This window comes from Lagopus leucura, unplaced genomic scaffold (assembly GCF_019238085.1).
Source record: "Lagopus leucura isolate 7727_CA_CO unplaced genomic scaffold, USGS_WTPT01 Super-Scaffold_73, whole genome shotgun sequence".
Taxonomy (NCBI): domain Eukaryota; kingdom Metazoa; phylum Chordata; class Aves; order Galliformes; family Phasianidae; genus Lagopus; species Lagopus leucura.
In genome coordinates this window covers 60,237,799-60,261,135 of record NW_024962252.1, presented here as the reverse complement: position 1 = coordinate 60,261,135, position 23,337 = coordinate 60,237,799, and positions in this window count along the sequence as shown.

Sequence of the window (23,337 nt, the reverse complement as noted above, 5' to 3'; positions counted from 1 at the left end):
GCCAATAAGCTATATACCAAGTGAAGTGAGAGAGAAGTTGCCAAAAAACCCAAACAAACAACAACAACAACAAACACAATAGCAGCAAAACACATTTACAGAAACTAGAGAATGACAGAATGTGTATGTTTGGTGGCCCTGCTAGGCAGAGGGGTTGGAACTACATGATCCTTGGGGTCCCTTCCAACCCGGGTGATTCTGTGATTCTGTGATCTGTGATTCTGTGTTAAGTGCGCGCTGTAATCAGGTGGGCAGCTGCAGAGAGATCAGCTATGGCTTCTTGGATCATAATTTTGAATATTGCCCTATAAAAACAGATTTTCTTCCTTCTTGCAATAGAAATCCTTTGTGATGTTGGACAAGCATTTGCAATTTTTTCTTTTCACAACTGGTAAGGAATTACCCTCCATTGTTTTTGGTATGCCATTCATAGTGTTTAAGTTTGGAGCTCTTTCATCATTAAGTGAATCTCTTGGAGCTGTGATATGAACACAAGTAATGCTGTGCAGTACTTGGTACTCTGGAAGAAAAAAGTCACTGTCCAGTTGACAAGCGTAAAGAAAAGCAGTTTCAATCTTAATATCTTTGTGCCTCTGTTGCCCATCTACTGAATGCAGAAAGCACTTCTGCTTCCCTTGCAGGGTGTGAATGTTAACTCCTGTTCAGGCACAGTCTCAAGGAGTGCAGTAGGAAACCACAAGGGATAATAAATCATTCTTTTTAAGAATAGTTTAAGCCCTAAGTCATAGACATATGGTGTAAAGATATATCAGAGTAATGAATGACTGCTTGGCCAGTTCCCATGTTGACGAAATCACAGACCCTGTAGAAATATTGCAGTCTCCTGTCTTTGAGAATTTTATCAGAAAAGTTAAACAATATGAAGCTGGATAAGCTTACACATAACCATATTCTTTTTTTTTTTTTTTGCCATTTCAGAATGTTTTTACTGTTTTCCTTGCAACTATTCTACTTCGAGTTCTTTTTACAATGGAGGATGGAGAATGCATTGTCTAAAGACCTTACTTTTCCAACGTTCCTCATAAACTGTAACAAAGGCCAGAATTATTTGACATTTTCCACTCTTAGACATACAAACTGGATGCAGAGACAGTAAAAAAAATAAAACATTATGAATTAGCAGATCTTTGGAGACCCAGTTTATTGGTCTCCAAAGGAATCTTTGATGGCCAGCCTTTGTGCAACTTCAGCTAATAACATAAAAATTTGTAATGGAAAATTTAATTTCAGAATTGTTTTGCATGATTATTGTGAATAATGGATGGAAATAAAAGTTCATAGTTTTACTTTTATTTATCTATTTATTTTTCTCACCTGCATGACTATCAATCCATCAGTCAAATTATGTGACCAGTAAAAGGAACTTCTGGAGCTTTGTGAGTAACAAAGTTAAAGACCTCATAGTTTTCCAGATGGTTTTGCATATCTCTGGGCACCTACAACTTTGTTTCGTAAATTTGTCCAAGAGAAAAATTTACATCATCCATCACAGCCAGGAACGTTCAGGACTTAATTCAATCACTTCAGTGGTGAAAGATTACAAACAGGCAAACTTCAGGCAGAAATATTTGGAATTTATTTCCTATGCAGTCCTCTTTTTTCCATACATGTTTGCTGTGCTCTAAAACATTCCAACTTTGACAACAAAATCACCAGGAGTATCCACCAACTCTGGCTAATTAAACGCCATATGGAATATTTCAGCTATGCTCAACCTACGGTGTCCTTACTCTCATGGAGTCATCTTTTACTCCAAAAGTGGTGCTGCTGAGTTGAGTCAGCATCCTCAAACTATGCTAGGTGTTCCTGCTTTCTTCTGACTCTATCCTGATAAAGGCAGGAATGGTTTTTCCTCTTATCTGTCCTGTTCTGTTAGCCTTGGGCATTTAAACAACAAAAAGAGGTGAGTAGTGCATGTCTGCAGCAAACAGTGCTTTGTGACAGTGCGTAAGTTTGAAAACCATGTTTTATTTATGGCATTTTACCAGAGGAAGACCAGAGGTGTAATAGTGAACTGATGCAATAATAAATATATGCAATAATTTTGATTTAGTTTTCTATTAATTGGAGATTCAGTCCCTTGGAAAGGTAGACCTCTGCAAGGCTCATAATTAAACAAAACAAACGGATTCAGAATTGTGTTTCTCAAATGATTTCAGTTTCTATTCATTAATATTGGAAAGAGGGAAGACTTTAAGAGGGAGAATTTATCTAGAGCAAGTGCAAGGCCTGCCTTTCACAGGACTCCATAATTTCTGCTGTAAGAGCAGGACAGGCAGGAGCAGGAGAAATAAGATCTTAGTTATCTGGGAATCTTTTAATAAATGCCATTGTACCCAGGGAATTATGATAGAATTTTCATGAACTGTTCTTGGCTTTTGGTGTAAAAAGTAAAGCAATCTAAAAAGAATGGCAGTCAAGTCATATAAAACAAGGTATTCTGTGGAAATACATGAAGTTTTTCATGTGGGGAAAGAACAGTATGTAAGTACACGGTGGGAGTGATGTAGGATAGATCTAACAGTGGGATTTTGGTAAGGCTTTCAAGAAAGAGTTTGTGCAAAGATCTTCATCACTATCAACTTGTGGACTGCAATAATCCTGGCCTTGTCTCTTCAGTGGGATGCTGTGGAAAGTGGAATTGTGATGAAAAAAAGAAAGCCAACGTACAGGACTATCCTAATTTTCAGAACATTTTCTATGGGAATTAGGCATCAAAACGATGGGTTTGATGCCAGGTGGACTAGTAGCTTGTTTTCCTAAGTATTGAGACTCATGACTAATACTTCTGAGCATTTCTGTTGCATGAGTCATGCTCAGTAATGCTACTTTGACACATATCATTCTGGGTTTTGATCTTTTCCCTCTTTCTTCCTCTTCTCTGTCTATCATCAGCAAAGAACTGTTTCGCTGAACTTAAAGACACTCTGAGCGTTTGGGTTGCTATATATTATCAGTATTCCAACTTCCTAAGAAGGGATATGCATTTTTAGCCCAGATAAAACAGTCAATAACATTTTGAATATCTTTGGAACTTTCCTGCGGAGATATATGTGGAAATACTTAAATATACTACATCTACATGCATAATATAAATTTAATCTATCTCCAAGCCACTAACTCCTGTATCTACTTTCTGCATTCCTTAGGGTGGGCTACCTTGCAAGTTAATTAGTGTTTGCACACAAGCTTTAGCCCTGAAGGATATTGTTCATGTTATTACTTGTGCTATGCTGAATAAGGGGGGATGTTCCTGGATGATAAAATGCACAGAAGCAGAAGAGACACTTGGCGAAGGAAGAAAGCTTCAGTAATGTTTAGGCATCCTATTACAAGGCGGTCCTGTAGTCACATGTTACATGCCTCTGGTCAATTCACAGATGGATTGACTTGAGAAAAAACTACCAGGTAAACTTTAATAGATATATATATATGTACAATCTTTAACTGCTTTCATGGGACTCTGGAGTTCTCAAGGGCTTCTGCTACAGCTTTCCACTGGCCCTGAGCGCAAGTGCTACAGTGTATTGAAAAATGATACCTGTCATGTCTCAGTAATCTAGGTAATAAAATATCAATTGAACCTTTTCCTGAAAATGTACTCCTGAAAGCACTAGGTACAGTTACATAGATATTTGTCATTTGTATACCTTTCTCAAAACATATAATCAAGGATTTAAAAAATAATTTTTGTTTCTCATATATGTTTGTCTTTCAAATCAGTCATGTCTATTTTTCCACTGGGACCACATTTTGCCTTTTTCCTTCTTCATATCTTACTGGTATTGCTTTTGGTTGCATTACTTTCATTTTGTAAGGAAGGTTTGTTTTCCCAGATGCTCCCTAGGCAGTAAAGTCTGGGTGACTATCCATTATTTCAGATAGGAGTGCAAGAGGGCTAAAGAGAAGAGTCTCTGCACAACCAGAAAATTCTTTAGTGTAACTTGCCCGCTGTCTGTAGAAAGATTATTCACAATGTGTACCTGCCTTTGCAAACTTAGACATAAGCAAAGCTTCTGCACTTTGACATCAGCTCAGCTGCAATTCCAACTTTCTCATGCTCACTTAAAAATTTGCCACTTTGGTGGGATACAAAATCACTTTGGAAAAGGTGGCAGATCAACAGCCTGGATAAGACTTTTCTTGTTTGGCTAAGAAATAAAAGTGGTGCAGGAAAGTTGGAACCACTTGCCACCTGTGTTACTTTGCACCTTTTGGGGGTAAAAACACCTCTGACCATGGAGAAAATAGTTCAGTTTCAGTCACTGCTGGAAAAGGATCTTCAAAACAATGTCCAGTGCAAGGAAGTGCCTGAAATCCTCTCCTTGTTTGTTCATTAATATGTTAATTGTAATACTTTTAAGGTAAAAACACGAAGTACTGGAAATATACAAGTGATTCAAACAGAATAAAAATAATAGAAAATTTTGGGTTGGTATTGATCTTGAGGACCACCCAATTCCAACCCTCTGCTGTGGACAGGGACGCTTTCCACTAGATCTGGCCCCTCAGGGCCTCACCATGCTTGATGTTGAATACTACCAGAGATGGGTCCATAGGTTCTGTGGGCAGCCTGTTCTAGTGCTTCACTACCCTCATAGAGAAGAATTTCTTATATCTAATCTAAACCTACCCTCCTTATTTTGAAGTTGTTACCCATTGTCCTATCAACTATCTAGATGTATTGTCAGATTCCTCAGATATTTGGCCTTTACTTTGTATAAATTTTTGTTCAGTTGATCTCTGTTTCTAGTGATATTCTCCCTACTTTCCCTCCTCGCTGGAATCTATGAAGATTTATATGCCTCTATATTCTGTTGTGTTTTCAGCATCTTTGCAAGCTGTCTGCTGAAAGATTTTCTTGAAATTCAAAAGAATAATAAGATATCATTTGTGAATGGAGGAGGGAAGAGTGGGATCCACAGCATAGAGATATGTTTTAAAATGCAGAAATTAGAAATAAATTATTCAAAAACAGTAGTATTTGTATGGCACTGTTACCTCTTTTGCTGCTGCGGCTTCTTAGAGAAGCCTGAAAATAACAAAAGTGTGGGATACAAAAGTAGTAAAGACCAAATAAAATGATCACTAGTGAGATGAAGAACTAGTCTTGGAGATTCACTTGCTCTTTGAAACCTCTTTCTTCAAGCAGAAGTAACCAATGCAATGTGCTCAGTGGCTCCCACTCTTACTGGAACTAAATCACATGCGCACACCAGAATGATAGAGGTTGGAAGGGACCTCTGGAGACTGTCTAGTCCCAATACTACCTCATGAAATAAGTTAGAGCACATCAGGGAGCCACAGCAGTGTTCTAAATGTACTTGTGTCAATACATATTAGCCAGTAATTAGTGCAAAACACTGAGTTTCTATATCAAAAATTATGTGAAGTTTTAGTTTACTCGTGCCCCTTGTGTATGTGGTAACGATGTCTCAATTACTTTCACATGGACATGCATTAATCTGCCTGTGCACGTTATTTGTATTTATATACAAACAGCATACATTTATTCCAGTTCTTGTTAGTGGTTCATTTATTAACTGGACACTGTACATCTACTTGTGTCAGGTCTCAACTGATATTTCAGCAGTGGCCTTTGGGGGTTGTCTTGATTACAGATGTAACCTCAACAGCCTGCTTATTTGAAAGGGAATGGGGGCTAAAAGAAACAAGTAAGGACTGTAAGGAACAGCCCTACAGTAGACTTGGCTCATGCCTGCTACTTCACCTTTTCTTTTCTTGCAGATCAAGAGATATGTTAATTTAGTTGTGGTAGAAATACTCTGAAGCCCAATGTTGTGTGGGATTTCAAGTGGAATTATTTCTTTCTCTCTTTCTCTTTTAGAGAAGGATCTTTGGGTTTTCTTTGAATGAGGCAGTATGGACAGTCACAGAATACATCCTCATTGTATTCACCCAATGCAAAAGATAGTTACCAGTAGAAAGGTAGATGTGTATTTGATGGAAAAAAAAAAGTAGATGGTGTGAGCACTCTGGTTCTATTCCCAGCCCTTCTTCCAGCACTTGCTGTATCTAAAAGCACAACCATTTTTGTCCAAACCATACCCTTCTGAAGACAATCTACACCGTATTACAGGTTGGATTGTTTTCCAGGGCCCTGTATTTTTGCCAAGTTGCTGCATATAAACACATAGTGCTTCAAGGCTCCAGCTGCAGATCTTTTTAGAAAGGATTTCTCTACAAGATTTGAGTAAGAGTCTGAGCAGCCCACGTGAAAATGGCGAGATTGAAGACGTTGGCTATGATTCCATTTGCTCTTCTGGGTAAGGAGCAAGCTTTACCTGAGAGATCACTGTGGGAGACAGTTTCAGTGCTACGAGGGTACTGCTTACTCTTTTTTTCCTTGAGAACTAAAGGCAAATTTTGACTCTCTTTTTGCGCACTGAAAGAAAAACATGTTGGTATTATGGTATTATTACTTAAAAAGGTATGTAATAATCTAATCTTTTTCAGCAGTGGCAACATAAAGATTTGGTAGGATGTGGAAGAAGGTTAAAAGTCTGTGCTGTGCATTAGGCAAATCCTTGCTAAAATTACTGACTCTCTCTGGGTATAAAATTTTCTCAGGCTTTGTTTCAAAATCTGACATGGAATCCACATTGCTGAACAGCAGCCACTTTTGAGATAAAAACTTATTAAATGGAAACTAATGGGCATATGTTCAGTTGTTTTCATTTTCCTTAACTGCCACAGTGCCTGTGAAACTTTTTAGTCCCATTTCACAGTACATATGGGAGAAAACTAATTCTGCATACAAAATAACAACTGTATGTTTTCCTCTGAGTACAATAACTATGAGAGATAAATTTGTTTTTATATTATTATGGAATGTTTGGTTTTAGTAGCAAAATTAAGCACGAGCAGAGGCCCCTAGTAGATGAATTAGGTAGTGTTTGGTTTGTCATGATGACATGACAGTCCTCATCATTTGACAATGAGTTTAAAAATTTTCAACAAACCATTTCTTTGGACTACAGTATCATTTATGTTTCAAAGTCCCTAAAACACGGTTTAAAGTGACGCTCACACTTGCTTTGTTACTGCTTAAAATGAGGAAATGGAAAGCAAAAATCTCCATTCCCAGGTCCCTTAACATTTTTGAATAGATTTAATTAAAAATATATTCAAATCATTATTTTCACATGAATGATTGTGTAGTGACAGTCAGCTGGAGGGTACTGCACTTGGCTATACTTCATTATGGCTGTATGATTTGTAATTAGAAACAAGCTAAAGCCAAAGCTGATCCTTTCCAAATTCTTGGGGGTGTTCAGAGATGAAGACTTTTAATTAGGTATAGACTGGCCAGTAGCAAAGTTCAGGTGTTTTACAACATACAGCAGAATACAACTCAGCAAAGCACACAAAACAGACTTAAGTTGACCCAGCCAAACCACAACCGTAAGCAGTTATTGAGTTCAGTAGGACTTAAAGACATCTAGAGTTTAAAAAAATTAAAGATTTTTGCTGAATTTTGACAATGGATTTGCAACTTTTCTGGTAATAATTTCTGTTTATAATAATTATAAATGAGGTAGTGTTTAATTTTTTTTACTGGATTTTAATAAAATCTCTGAAATTCCTATTTTATTATTATCATTATTTTTAATGTGAATTACCTGATATTTTTCCAGCAATTAATTTTATGGACTCTGAGCAGTAAATAAAGTATTAATTATCTATCATAAGACTGTGAATTAGAACTTCTGGGATTTTGAGCATCTATGCATAGTGAAAATTAAAGATCATTCTTATATCAAAAATTACAATGAGAGTAGAAGCTGGTTACATTGATAAACTCACTATAGTCTCTTGAACACATACTTATTTGTTTCTCTTCAGACAAATGCTAATATAATAACCCCTTTTGTTTATAACCCTTTTTCAAATCCGGGAAGTATTGGAATGCATTCAGCATACGGTAAAGAGAGATGTATTTGTCTGGAGTGCAGTCACCTTTGAGGTGAGACTTGGCAACAGTTCTTACATTACAGAATGTTAAAAAAAAAAAAAGAAAAGAAAAGAAAAGAAAAAAAAGCTTCACCATAAATCAAGAACTAGCCTTTTCCTTTCTCTCTTCTCCTATGACTTTTTATACAGGAACCAAAGTAGTTCTCTGTCCTTTGTCACTGCTTATTTTTGAAAGGAGACTGAGTTAATGGTGAACATGTTGTCCTGAACTTCAGCAAAGGGTCTCAGTCTGCCATTAATTTTGTGCTACCAGGAGACAGAAAGGGGGAACAAAGATGCCAGGCAGTCCAAAGCTTAATATGTTCCTCACAGCTGGAGGTGACATGACAGTCCTCTTGTCATTTGACAACAAATTTAAAAATATTTGTCTGGAGCTAAAAAGCCACTACCATAAAGATTGCTCACTATGCTGTGAGATTTAGGCCACTGAGGCTGTTATTTTATTAAGGTGTCTCGCAGAGAAACACTCCTTTGTAAACAGCCCTTGTCTTTGGAAAAGACCTTTCTCTACTTCTGTATATATTTTTTGTGCATTGATGACAAAGCAGGCATTAAATCTGGGTAGAGATAATGCCAGGTGATAAATTCTTTTACTCCTGACCTCATAAATCATTTGGCAGAACTGTACAATGCTTGATGTAACAGTGTGCCATTTTTAATTTGTTACTACTGCAGTGCAAACTAATTTTAGCACGTTAATGTTTGCTCTCTGCTGCAGTTTGCAAAGCAACTCCATCATAAAAACAATACCATAAGTGGCTTTATTTATTGGCCTCATACCAACAACTGACAACAAGAAAATAACCACTATTAGTATTAGTGTTGCTGCATTTAGGTACTACTGAAAAGCCCACCTGCATCTTTGGTATGATTTGTATCAATTCATCGAATGGTATTAACATGTGGTTTGATTCTCAAAAGGCCCTTACTCATGTTTAGGCAAGAGAGGCAGAAAAATCGAGTGTTTCAATAGATCCCAGCTTGCACATGGCAAGGATATTAGATTTTCAACTGACACAGCTGTAGATCAGATTTACAGAGGTCTGTATAATCTGTATATCCCCAAAAGATCAGTTGCTGTCAGATAAGAATATTTGATCAGTTCCCTGTGTAAAACCCAAAATTACTAATGCACAAACTTGTGTAAACTGTTAGATAGTTACTGTCACCTTAGTTACACATGCTAGCACTCTCGCATCCTTATAGGTTGTAAATGTATTACTATAGGTTATTAGGTACTGAAGTGACTTTTCCATGAAGCACGATCTTTTATCTTAACAATGCTGGAATGGAGTCCCAATTTCTGGTTTTGGGGTTATTTTTGTGCTTACTAAAAGATCACATTTGCAACACCAGCTGCATGAATAAAGATTACTGTGCCTTTCTCAAGCATTGTATGAGAGTAAGATAAAATAAATAGAATAAAACAAAATAGTGACTTCATTATGTCTGCAAGGATTTATTATTTGTAGGTGCAGTATGATGAGATATAGCTCTTGTGTGGCCTATTTAAACATATGATTGCAGGTACAGCTCTAGGGCTTTTAACAAAAAGGCCATAGTCTCTTCCTTGGTGACTACAGAATGAATCAGGCTTGAGCCCTGATATTATCTGCACTTTGTGTGTCTTTTTCCACAAAATTTCTGTGTATCTACATAAAATATCTTGTTAGATGTTTGTCTATAACTTAGATATTTTAATGTATATTTTTAAGTATCTGTATATGGAATATCTGTCTATCTGTATGGAATATGCATATACATATCTGCATACACATATATAGTACAGTTTATAGATGCATATACTTAAATACATATATAGATATAAGATATACAGTTACAGATATGATCGATATCTACACAAAAATCTATAATCTGTAATATATACCAATATATCTGGACTTGGTCCTGGGAAACCTGCTGAAGGTTGAACAGGGACATTGGACCAGATGACCTCCAGAGGTCCTTTACAACATCAACTGTTCTGTGATTATTGGAAAACTTTGTTTTTCACTTTATAGTAAAGCAATGCCCTGAGGGAAGGAACTGAATGTCAGCAAAAATGAAAAATCACAGGCTTTTAAAATATGCTCTTTAAGAAAAAGTATTTTTCCTCTTGCTTTGGCTCACCTCCCTGTTCATTTTCCAGTTTTGGATGTAGTTTACCTCTACCAACTGATATATCTTTCCACATTACCGATCCCCTTCTTTTCTAACTTCCTAGGTGTGGGCTGAAGAAGAGAAGCAGGAAACCAAGAAATTTGCTGCATTATCAGGATCAGTGGATTCTTTATCTCTCTGCATCCCTTTCTGTCAGCTTCACAGGAAGGGTTTTGCTGTGCTAGGGTGAGAGTGTAAGAGTGAGCAAACTGCAGCTAAAACATTGGCCAGCAGCATTTCAGGGGAAGTTGAGTTATGATGAGGTCCTCTCCATGCTAATGACATAATTGCTACATCATCTTCTTTTCCAATTATTCTTTATTCCCCAGAAGTAATAAAGAATGTACAGAAAACAGCTTGTATTTTCTGCTGTAATTTTGGCAGAAACTGTTTCTTTGTACTCTCGCTATTTTAATATGAAAGAAAATACCTGTATTTTGTTGAATTTTATTCCTTTTAAATTAGACCATGCTTTTGTTGTTGACTTAAAAGTAAACGGTATCTGCTTATCAGTGAACTTTTATCAATTTTTGTTGTTGTTTGTTTGCTTGTTTGTCGAAGAAGTTCAGAGGGGAAACACCAGGATGGTTGTCAAGCAACTGAACTAGTGAGTGACTTGATGGCTGTTGAAGCCATGATAAACTCCAGGTTTATACTAGTGAGTCTTAAGTATGGTTTCCTATGTTTCCTGTATTTCTAGTTCAAACTTGAAGCACATCCCATAAATCTCCTTGTTCTAATGGGTGTCTAGTCAAGTCTTATTGATGAAAGAAGAGAACTGTTCTTAGCTTCTCTGGCAAGAAAGACAGCAGTTCCCAGTATTACAAGTGCTGATATTTTATTCCAATATGAGCTTGTTTTCACAAGGAATAGAGAAGGCTTCCAGGGATATTTTAGAATATCAACACCAGTTGTGTTTTGTCAATTTAAGTGTGCATTCTCTGTTATTTTTAGTCTTCAACATGAACTAAAATTCCAAAAGGTGTTAACACAGGGGAGCAAACAATGATGAGCAATTAATGGTCATAAACATAGAGTGACTTTGTCTTTGAGATTCTAGTAGTATTTTGAGAGCTCCTCCTAAAATTCAGGAAATACTTATTTTTTTCCATCTTGGAATTCAGATGTGTAGTAATTTTATTCCTTGGGAACTTTTTTCTGTCTGATGTAGAGTGTTGTATGAGATAGGGGAGAGGAAACTCCGGAAGGACAAGATCTGTTTATGGTCACTTGCTCTGTAAGTGAAACAAGAAAACAGGACAGAATGTGTTGGAGGAAAAAATGGGGAAATGGGACCACTGAGATCACCATTTGTTTGAATGCAAACAAATACACTACATTTTATGCTTCGCCTCACAAGTGCTTTAGTTCAGGAACAAATTTAGGAGATGCTTTCTAGAAGTGAAACCAATTATGTTTATGTGCTAAGCCTGTATATTTTTTTCTACCCCAAAGAGTCTAAAAGCGTATGGATCTTCTGTACAAGGGGAATCATAGCCTATAACGGGACAAAATCACCAGATTAATTTTATATAGGATTCTCTTTAATGACAGCAATTTACCATCAATGACAAGCAGGAACAAATTTGCGAATACTCTCCTGAAACGGGCTCTTGCAGATGAAACAGCTTCATATGCTAGAGCCATTGCAATTTGTATGAATATACTCAAAATGTTCCCTAAAGTACCTTAGAATATCAGCATATATTGTAAGGTCTATTGCACATTTTCACAAAGCTCTTATAAAAGCACTTATCTATTCTAATCTTACTCCCTTACGCAAATGGTTCTAACTGTCAGCAGGTGAGTATCTAGGGTTTTATCTCGTTATCTCTTACAGCTGATATAAGAAAACAAAAAACAGCAAAAACAAAGCAAAACAAGAACACCCCAACCTGAAGCCTACTTTGAGCATTGAGTAGCTATAGCAATGAACAACATCCTTGTGTTGTTTCAGCCTATGTCTTCTAATGGTACATCTGTAAAGGATGCCAGGGTGGCCTGTAGTTCCACTGCTTGTTTTACAGCAGTATAATCTCAGTTCAGGTTTTGGTTGAATAACGTGTATGGAGTTATGTGAAGATGATACACTCTTTACTGGAAAGTTCTCACATATCCCACTGGGTAAGTGATCATTTTAAAAAATAGAGTCAAATATATTACTGTATATCCTGTTAATAATACACTGTAAAAATACACTTATTGTTGGGGAGTACTTACTCATTGAAGAACAAACTTTGAAGCTGAATTTTTAAACGAGCAACGAACTCCAGCAATTCAGAATACCCTTCTTAGGGCTGGATAATTCCTTCTGTGCTTTGTTTTCGTCTTAATGCACTGTTAGGAATTGGTCTCGTTGATCGTTATGGGTTCATTTCAACTTGAGATTGAAGTCAATATCCAGAGCTTTTCTATTTTGTAGAAAAGAAAGATTTCTGTTTTCCAGCAAAGCTGAAGCTGCTGTCACATTTATGGAGGAAGTTGAGTTCTTTATGTTATTGGACCAGTAACTGGGAATCAGTTCAGTTTCTGGCTCACTACAAATCCGTTGATGAGAAGAGTTTAGTCCTTCAGCCGCACTGCCTTATTGTTGATTCTTTGCTGATAGTGCAGCTGTGTATGATTTAAAGTGAAGTTGCAAGGATAGCTGAGAATATCCACAGGTTAGAAGGTAGTTCAGAGTCTCCCTGGTTTTCAAAGAGAACATAGACTGGCGTTGTCTCAGGTTCTGAAGCTGTAACTTGCAAAGAAAGATAACACATACTATCATGATGTGCTAGCATGCTGAGTATACTGAGGATACTTTGGTGGTTCTGTAATTGAGAGAATAAAGCCAACCTGCATCAATTTAGAATGAAGTCCAATGAAAACATCTTTTTTTTTTTTTTCAAGGCTAAGGAGATGGTAAATGTCTACACAAAGAAAGGCAGCAAATATAACATGAGAGAGATCAAAATTTATTTGACCTTTCTGTTTTCATCTAGAGTAACTTTAGAAACCAGATGGCTGCCAATGCAAGCTTGAAATCAAAGGACAACAAATAAATAAGCCCCGATTCAGCTAACAGTGACTTCATTTTAATATAGGAAGGGAAAAATTTAAATGAATTAGATGAGGGCTGAAAATAGCAAGTGGAATAAAATGTTTGTTTCATTTGAGGTCCCAAATCCTGCCAAATCGCAGAAAGAATAAACCAGGAAGGAAGTTTAGATCATGTTCCTTTAAAACAAGAGTAGAAAAGTTTACTAATGGCAGAAATAGAAGCTGCAGCTGTGAACATATTCTAAAGAGTGTTAGATAATCACTTGAGGGGAAAAACACTACAGGGTACAAATGCTAGACTTAATTGGCTACATGCCTTCCTTCTATCCTGAAATGTCACTATGCAGCCAATGTCAGTTTCTCCACACATCTTCTCTCCAGGGGATAATATACCCAGCTTTTGTACATGTCAAAATTGTGTTTCTTGCCATTACTTTTCAGAATAAATCTGCACATGCAGTTTAATTTTTTCTTTCCCTTTTGTTTTTGTTTGGAAGGCTGAAGTTACTTCTAAGCCCCTGTGCAGCCATTTTATTCCAGGGGGAAAAAAAGTCCGAGTGCTGATGTTTTCTGCTGTGATTTTAGATAGATCACATGTGTAAAATAAGGGCAAGTTTTCAGGTGACATGAACTTGCCTCTTGAACTCTGTCACCTGTCTCCTTCTCCTAAAAAGCATGAAGATAAGGGCACGCAGTTATCTCAGATCTACAGCAAGCACCTTCTTATTTGACTCATATGAATACCAAGAATCATTGAGATACCACAAGAAAACAAAAAGAGATCAGAGATCAGTGTAGCATGACTCCTCAGCTCTATGTGGTGCCAAGATTTTTATTTTGAAAGTGTTATTTGTAGCCATAAAGGATAATAGTTTTCTATTTAATTCCGTCGTCTTAATGTGATTATTGAGGCTCTGGAAGTGAGATGCATGGGAATTCACTTTATGAATGACGATACATGTTCCAAGGACTGAGGAGGACTAGTGTATAGCCTCTCAGTACTTCTGTTACCAGCTCCATGTTTGATACGTGAAACTTGATGTGAGGTATACATAAAACTCTGTTGTCACTTTTCTGCAGAAGTGGGAAGAGCACACACGCATAAACTCACTCGCATAGTGACAACTTTCCTCTTAGGTGCATGTGAGGGCTCTTGGAGACAAGGCTTATTTCACAGCAGCAGTGTGGTCACCTAGCAAAGAAGTTGGTGCTTTTTGCCCAGTGAGCTGGAAGTGTATTTTTTAGCAAGGAATAACATTCTCAGGGTGACTGAAAGTGCCTCAGTTCTTTAGAGGAGTAGCTAAGATCATGATTCACTATGGTGACTGTGAAATCATGCTTGGCATAGGCAGGGTTTATTTGAAAAGACTAATTCTTTTCAGTATTACTTCTTCCTTCCTCCTCTTGTAGTCTTGCTGGCACTTCAGTCTTCCTGCAAGGAAGGAATAATGCAGGGACTCAGAGACAGGAAAGAAAAATGGAATAAAGAGGAAGAATAAATCCTGGTGCAACTTTCTGATATTTCAGAGTAACAGTCCACATCCCAAGGGAAAAAAAGTCCAGATTTTCTGCTGGTATATATTGCAAATACAATGTATACACAACAGTTGGTCCTTATATTTGGTCTTAAAACAGCGTTGAGCTCTGACCAATGGATTTTTTGCAGGATTCATCACACTGACTTAATATTGTTCTCACATGAATACTTAAAATATTTATGTTAGTTTTTTATTGAATATCAAACACTCATTACCATCAAGCTCTCACTACCATGATGATGCTGCCAACATTTCTTAAGTATTTAAGCAGTTGGACTTCAGACATGATTTTTAATCTGCTATTGCTTGATTGCAGCTCCAGGAAGAATCTTCACTCATCTTGCAAAAAATCAGAGGATCTATGAAGGATCCTCTGTACTGGACCTTCTCAGATCCAGTGTTCAGGCTGGGGATGCAGTTGGTAACAACTGCGTCAGAAGTAATGATATCTTTATAAATATTGGTTGTCTAATGGCCCAAATACTAATAATGTGATTTTTGAAAAGTGCTCATGCACTATCCATATTATTAGACAACCCATACGTTGAATTACATAGAAATGTTCAGATGTAGCCTCTGACATTCAAAGAACGGGGCAATTACTGATGATTTTACATATTGGTTATTGCTGGGCCATGGCAGATGTGACAAAAATCTACTTTAATTCTGGGGCTGCAGAGGGGAGATTGGGCACAGCAGTTTGGCTTGTTCCTCTAAGTCAGCATGGAGGATTTGGGAGCATAGAGCTTTCTCTGTTCCAGTTATCTAATCTAAACTCCACTTGTGATTTGCCTCTAGATCAATATATAACCAAGGAATTTTTCTAATCTAAAGATGACTGTAACCGTTGCTCTTCTGAAGTAAAGGTTCCTTTTAAGACCCATAGAAATACTGGGTAATTCAAATCAGTCTGAGTACTTACTACACCAAATAATTCAGAGCTAGACTAAGCATGTATGGCTGTGATAGACATAGCAATATGACTCTGCAGTGATTGCTGTGGAGATGACAATATAAGAACCTGTCTTCAAGGCTGTATTTTTAGTTCTTCGACCCTTGCCTACAGAGCAGTTATTTAAACATAATTCTCATTACTGTGTCCTTAATCTATTATTATATTAATTATGCAATTTTTGTCATTTATTAAAAAAAAAGTCCTCTGTTAAGACATCTTACTACATACATTTCATTTGCATGCATATTTCTGTATTCACAGCCTTCTGTGTCTCTAACTGATCAAAAACAATAAAAAATTTATAAAGTAAAAATACTCCCTTGGCCTTAACTTACACTACTTTTAATTCAATTTTAATTATTAATGTTATCATTGCTCTTTCCATTTTTTGCATTTTAGAATGTGTGGAAGCCAGGCTTTTGGCCTTAGTTTTCCATCTTGTCTCTAAACATTCAGTATTTCAGCTACTACTTTGTCCTTATTGCACCATTTTTTCCTTATGCTTGACTAGGAAATATCTTGCTGGCATTTCTTACAGATATTGATGGGTTATTAGTGGCTGTGATTGGAATGTGGTGCTGAGAGCTTGAAAAATTGAATTCAGGAATAAGCCAGACAAAATCATGGAGGTATTCTCTGTTAGAAATTCTCAGGGTTCTCTATGTTTTTGAGTTGGAATTTCAGAGGAAGGGTAGGATAGAGATGAGCCAAAGCTCATTACAGTCAGTCATTGTCTTACCCAATCACCTGGCTTGTGATCAGGGCATGACTTTTTGGACGTGATCATCATCTGTTGTACCTTACTGCTGAGTGGTCAAGGATAGCATGCCTATAATGCAAATGCCACCCAGTGAATACAGAGTTTTTTCAGTGGCTTAGATGTGTTTGGATTTTTATTTGACTCCCTGACATTTTTAAAAAGAGCAGCCTTGATGAAGAAGAAGAAGGGAGAAAGAAAAACAAATACAAAAATGGATGACTGAAAGATGCAATAGGTAGATCTGTATTTTCTATAACAGCATGGGTTCTGTTTTTAATTACAGTCCCATTGCTCATTCCATATCCACAAATACTCAGTTTTATTGAGTACTTCTCTTTGTCTGGACACTTCACATAAGTCCTTAGCTCATCTCTTTCTCTTTGGGAAAAGGTGTAAATGCTTACAGATGCTCTTACTGTGCATTTGCAGAGCTTCTGGTTATTCCTTTTATCGTATTGCAGTCAGATGCAAAGAGAGAAGCAGAATAAAAAAGTGACAACGTGGGGGGTGGGGGGAAGGGGGAATAGTATAGTAGGTTTCTTTGTGATTTTTTTTGTATGTTTGAGGTTTTTTTGCTTTTTAAAAAAAGTTACAAGACACTGTTAAATCATTTAGTTTATGTTTCAAAGTGTTGGCAAATAATTGCATTCATTTTCATTAATATTGAGCCCAGCATCTCATGGAGGATGGACCAGAAGGGCTGTCTTTCATGTATGTTACAGATTTTCTGTCTCTTTCTGGAAAAAATTGAACTGAGGACTGACTGTTCTGTAATAACTTTCCCCAGAGTGCCCAAGTGCTCTCTGGGTAGTAGGATTCACTTACATAGACCTAAGCTAAAACTCATGGAGCCTTCTACTTTTTGTCTGTCTTTTGAGAGTAACTTTTCTGTGTGTAAAATCTTCTTTTCTTGAACAGAAGCTGGGAACAGTGATTTTACCAGATACTGCTGAAAAAAAAATAATAACTAGTCTAATCCTTTCCTGGTCACTCTCTGAAGTGGTACTTTCCATTAAAAGCAGAAAATATTTGATCAACAGCTGAATTTTTCTGTGCCCCTTTGACAAGTCAAGGGACCATGATGTCTCTGGTTTTGGTTTTGGTTTTGGGTTTTGTTTTTTTTTTTACTATAGAAGAAGTTCACTTGCTCATAAGTATGGAGAAGGAAGAATACAATATGAAGTATTAATATACCACAGATGAGAAAAAAAGATTGGGACAATATGTGTGTTTTTTACAGTATATTCTTGCTAAAACTTACGGTGTCTACAGTTTTCCTTGGGAACGCAATAGCCTGCAGTCTAGCCTTTGAAATTCTCCAAGTGTTATAACCCAACCTTTCCACTGGGAAGGGGAAAGAGAGGATCTTGCATTGAATTTCATCTTTTACATGATTTAAAATGGCTTCCTATGTTATTTTAAGATCTGAAAATAAACAGCAGTATGTAATAAACACAATGAAAATAGCCAACAATTGCTTTTGATTCTCTTATCTCTCCCTCATTAGCAACGGGCACCATAATAAGGCCAGATAATGGACGGGATACAAAATATGCAGATACTATTCCTTTTTAATGCTGTTTTCTATTTATATGAATAACTTACCGTTTAAGTAGGGAAAGCTTCCTCATGAAATTTCTCTGTTGTGATGTCCTATGAAAATCTGAAATGTCACTAGTACTGTAGAAAATTCACTTGTTTGTCATTAGTAGTCAGAATCCCATATATTTTTCCCGCTGCGATGCTGTATTTTCCGATTACACTGCTTTCTTTTGCTGTCTATTATTTGCATGATAACTGATTGCTGTCTTCTTATTAGAGGCATGAGAACACTCTGCTGAGCCCTCTTAGGGTTTTGTATTTCTGACTGCATGAAACAGTGACTTTCCTAAAAGAAAAGTGATAGGACAGTATCTGATTTTTTTCCAAAATGTTTTATGAATGAGTCACTGAAGATAAATATAGTCTCTTGGTTGTTACACTGCTCACTGTTCACTTCCTGATGTGGAACTGTTTGCCCAGAGGGGTTGTGGAATCTCCTTCTATGGAGATATTCAAGATCCATCTGGACGCCCACCTGTACAACCTATTGTAGGGAACCTGCTTTAGAAGGGGACTTGATGACCTCTTGAGGTCCCTTCCAACCCCTGTGATTTTGTGAAGGAAGTCTTTCTGTTCTTTTTTGGTGTTTTGGGTGTGAATTGACAGCTCCAGGCACTAGAAGAGTCACAAGAACTGGTACCATTGTCAGCAACACTGACAAAAATGTGTCAAAAATGTTCTTACTTATACTTAAGTTTTCAGCCTCTTTTATTAAAAGGGTCATAAATGTTGCTTGTCTTTGTCTGGTAAATGATGTAATATCCAATTACTAGTGCAAACAACTGGTTGTTACAAAGTTCTTCATTTTATGGGCTTCACACAGAGCCACAAATACAGATTAAAAATGGGGAGGGAGACAGAAATAAAAGCTTTCTACAATGTCAACAGCCACTAAAAGTGCATAATATATCACAGTCATTTTGCCCAAGGCACAGCAGGAGGCACTGACCCATTACCAATGAGATCATGTGTACAGCATTCAAGCATTCATGACGGGAAATGTCTTTGTTTCCTCCATCCTGCTCTATTTCCCATTTTCTCCTTAAAAACAAACAAAAAACCTCCAAGAAAACCTGCCTAATTTTTATAGCTTTTATTTCCTTTCCTTTGTGGTTCAGTCCTCTGTAGGAAGTAGCTCATATTATTTATATTATCAGCCCTTTATGTTAAGCCAGGGCTTGGCAGTGCAAGTATCCCAACGGGCAAGCAAGCTAGAGCTGCTCTTCCCAGGGCAGATAGAGAGAAGTTTCTTGTGGGAGGCAGAGGATCACCTGGAGACTGCAGGCACCGATTTCCCTCCTGTAAGCCTGACTGTGCTGGTGGCTGCAGTGCAGTGATAAGCCTTGTCATCCCTTCCTTGTTTGGCATGATATGTACTGCAAGGGCAATTAGCATTTAACTAATGAAAGTATTGTTAGTTTGCCACTCTGCGGCTCAATCCTGCTGTTATTAAAATGTTTGCTGAGGGCAGGACTGGATTCCAGCACTTGATTCAGCTAAGTGCTGAGCATCCTTATTTGCTTCCTTGTAACTTGGCTCTTCTCAGAGCAAGCCAAAGAAAAAAAGCCTCTTGGGGAGTGTTTACAGTTTTGTAAGTGGAAGAGCTGTTTGATCTTTGTTTTTACTAGACCACAAGTCTTAAAATTATACAGTCTGCAAATTTGGGTCAGAAATTAATATAGCCAGTAGAAGTCCAAGATGGAGATGGCACTAGAATCACATTGAAGCTTGCAGAACCAAAAATACATTTAACAGTTATGTATTCTGTGTCCTTTCTTTCTTTCAGTTTAAGACTTCCAAAAGTCTTTGTGTGGTAAAATGGAAATAAAACAAAACAAAAAACTTCTTGTTTTGCTGTAGCATGTTTGAAGTTATAGCATAGTGTATATCCTGTTGTTGCAAGTATGCCTTGAAGAAAATGTAGCAGTTAAGAATCTGAATTTTGCTTTGTGCTTACAAGCACTGCACCTTTGAGCTTTTCATTCAGTCAGTGAGTTCAATGACTTCTTCCTCCCTTTTCCATGCTGTATGTAAACTCTAGCTACTTAAATAGCTCTACTTGATTTGAATGGGTCAGTTCATCAAACAATGTGTGAGGCAGGGAGCAAAGGGGAACAGAAACTGACTGTTACTTGGGTGTAGAGATACAGTGCTTCCACCATGCTGCTGGTTCTACTTCTGCAAGGATCTCTCCAGCCTTGGAGCTGAGTTCTGACTTTGCGGTCTCTCAGTAAAGCAATAGCTTTCCTTGAGAAGAATGTATTTGCTAATAACCTTAACTGTCCAATCAAAATTAGAAAGAGTATACAAAGCAGTATAAGTAAATCTGACACACACCATAAACTAGCCAGCCTTCACTGACCTGTGTAACACCTAGGCTGCTGAGTCAGGGCAATGGCCTGTTCACCACCTCAGATCACCAACAGCCACTAAAGGTAGCGCTGATACTCCTTCCTTCCCCTGTGTATCAAATGGGTACACAGGCCACTAGCCATCCTTTTGCTGTGGTTAAAGGCCGTCTTTTAATTCCACAGGGAAGGTACATACTAGAGGCTGGACAGGTAGGGAGGATGAGGGGACGGAAATGACTGCATCTGAATTCCTTATTTAACATTTGAATCTCATTTACTAAAAAAAGAAATGGATGTAGCAAGATCTTTGCTAGGGCTTTTAATTGTAGTAAAGAAGTGCTTCAAGCTGTATGTTCTGAGAAAATCTCAGTTTCAGAGTGGACTTAACAGTAAAGAAAGCGGTTAAACAGAGTTTTAGAACTCCTTGCTGTTGCATGAATAAAATTCTTCACTGGCTGCGTAGTATGTGGACCCTCATGAGAACAGATTTGGCATTCTCTCATCACTAGTCTGGTATCCATCTGGTTAGCTCTTTCATTTAATTACAGGTTTAACTTTTATCTGATAGATAAGTCAAACTATTTAGTACCCTTGGGATCAGAATGGAAATTTGTAATGAGCTCAAATACATGATCAAAAATGTGGAGAATTGATATATTTTATTTTTTCTTGACTCATAACAAAATATTTCTACTCTGTTTTGCTGTAGCTTCCTGGTTTATGCTCAGAAAAAAGTCATATGCTGTTGGAGGGTTACATAAAAACAGTGACAAATTATAATCAGATAAGCAAAATGCATAACCAACTCATGTAAATATGAATCCAATTATTTGATTTTGTTTCAGAAGTATTGATTTGGATAAACAAACTCGAAAGGGTAGCTACAAATGTTCATAAGACAGGGATAATTGACCCTGCAATCATCTATCCGATCCCTAGTTAAATGTGCTATCCATGAGACTATTGACTTTTTGAGGAATCAGAGAAAACCCCCATAAGTTGAAAGATGAAGTTGAGATTAATTTCCAGCTTTCTTTAATTTTCTCAGAAAACATCCTTTTAAGAATGAAATCCTGAAGTCTCGTTTATAAAATATGTGCTTGACCAAAGGAAAATGTTCAGACATTTTGTTTGGAGGATGGAGTATTAAGTGCTTAATTTTCTAATCTAAAAGTGAGTTCAGTCTCTTTTACAGAAAGCTGTGTTTGAAATAATTGTGGATTTAAAGAAAATTTTCATTCTTCTATTTTTCTTTCCTTGAAGTCATAGGAAAGAGACAGTTCTTAAAATCTGGTCACATAATATCAACCAGCAAAAAGTATTTCCTGGATGATATATAAATTAAGACCATGTCTCAGTTTTCTCTGTACTAGCTGACACCAAACACCTTTTCACTGAATCAGTTTAGAAAGGGGTTCTGAATTGTTGGATCAGTTTTACTCTTTTGTTCTGCATGAAGGGTTTAAAAAAATTCTGACCACATGGCAATACAAGATAATACTTTAAAAGATCTTTCTTAAGTCTGAAAAATATAACTGCTCTGCTTCAGAATACAGTAGATACAAGAAATTTCAGAAACCAGGGCTTAGTGAGATAACCAGCAGAAAATGAGAGGCAAAAGACAGTGTCACTGAATGTAGATTGTGCGTATCTGTGGCTGGGAAAAAAAAATCTATGGACTGGATGTTTAAAAATTCTTCACAGCTATTTGCAGATGAAGCAAGATATTTTAAGACTCTCATATGGGTTAAATACTTTACTAAAGATATATGCACTTGACCATTACTGAGTTGTGCTATGTGGTTTCTTTCTTGATTAGATTTGATCTTTCTGTTCTGTACTTCCTTTCATCTCTGTAAGAAACTGATGGTACCTTGATTTTCCATGCCTACTTTCCCAAGCCTCTGATTTTTCTTCCTCTTTCCCATACTTGCAGATGTTAAGGAGGAAACGATTAGAGGAAAAAAGCTGTAAAATGTGTCTGAAGTGTCTGCTTTTAACATAGTGAAGGTATCTGGTGTTCCTTCTTCCTAGCCTGAACAGGAAGATTAAAGCTGTTTATTTATCTTTATATACAGTATTGCTGTCATTTTTCATTTGACTTATTTTTTTACCCTCAAATGGCAAGTCTGTGATGTCAGTAGTTCATTGCTTGCAGCTTCTGAAAGTAGTCTGGAAGTAGAGAAGTTTTCTAGAAGCAAGATCACCTGTTGATCTTTGCATTATTCTTTGTTTTTCTTGTTTGTAAACTGTTGTTTCCATGAGATGGCCTGAATATGTTTTCTGAATATGTATGATCTGGGACAGATCTGGGGGAAGGGAAGAGGAAATGAAAGGAGAACACTAAATTTAAAAATGACTTTCTTTATTCATTTGAGGTTTTCAGTGGGGGCCTGAAATTACTGCTTCAATGTGTTCTGCTTGTTTTTTCTTAATGAGAAGCAGTTTTAATTTTTTTGAACTTCTTTTCAATTATCTGCCATGCCTCTCCCTTATAGCCAGTTGTATATCAGGCAACAATAACAAAATCATTGATGTTATAAGTGGTGGAATTTTTGCCTGTCATGGTTTTATGATTTTTGGTTATCGGTATTTCACATCATAACATCATGTAGCACACTGAGAGTTAAGGTGTTAATGTTCCAGTTCCAGGTACCTGTCCCAGAAGAGAAGAACTACATTTCCCAGAAGACTGTTCGCTGTGTTGTTATCATTTCTGCTCAGGGGGAACAGATATAAGGCCTTTGTAGGTCATCTGACATCTCTCTTTTTTATCATCAGCCTCTCCTAACTGCTACTTGTTCAGACCACACGCATCACCTCAGCACTAGCATAAGACCTACGGCTTTCAGATACTGTCTCTCATTATATTTGATTTATTAGCTTAGATTCCAATTATATTGTATAATAGTG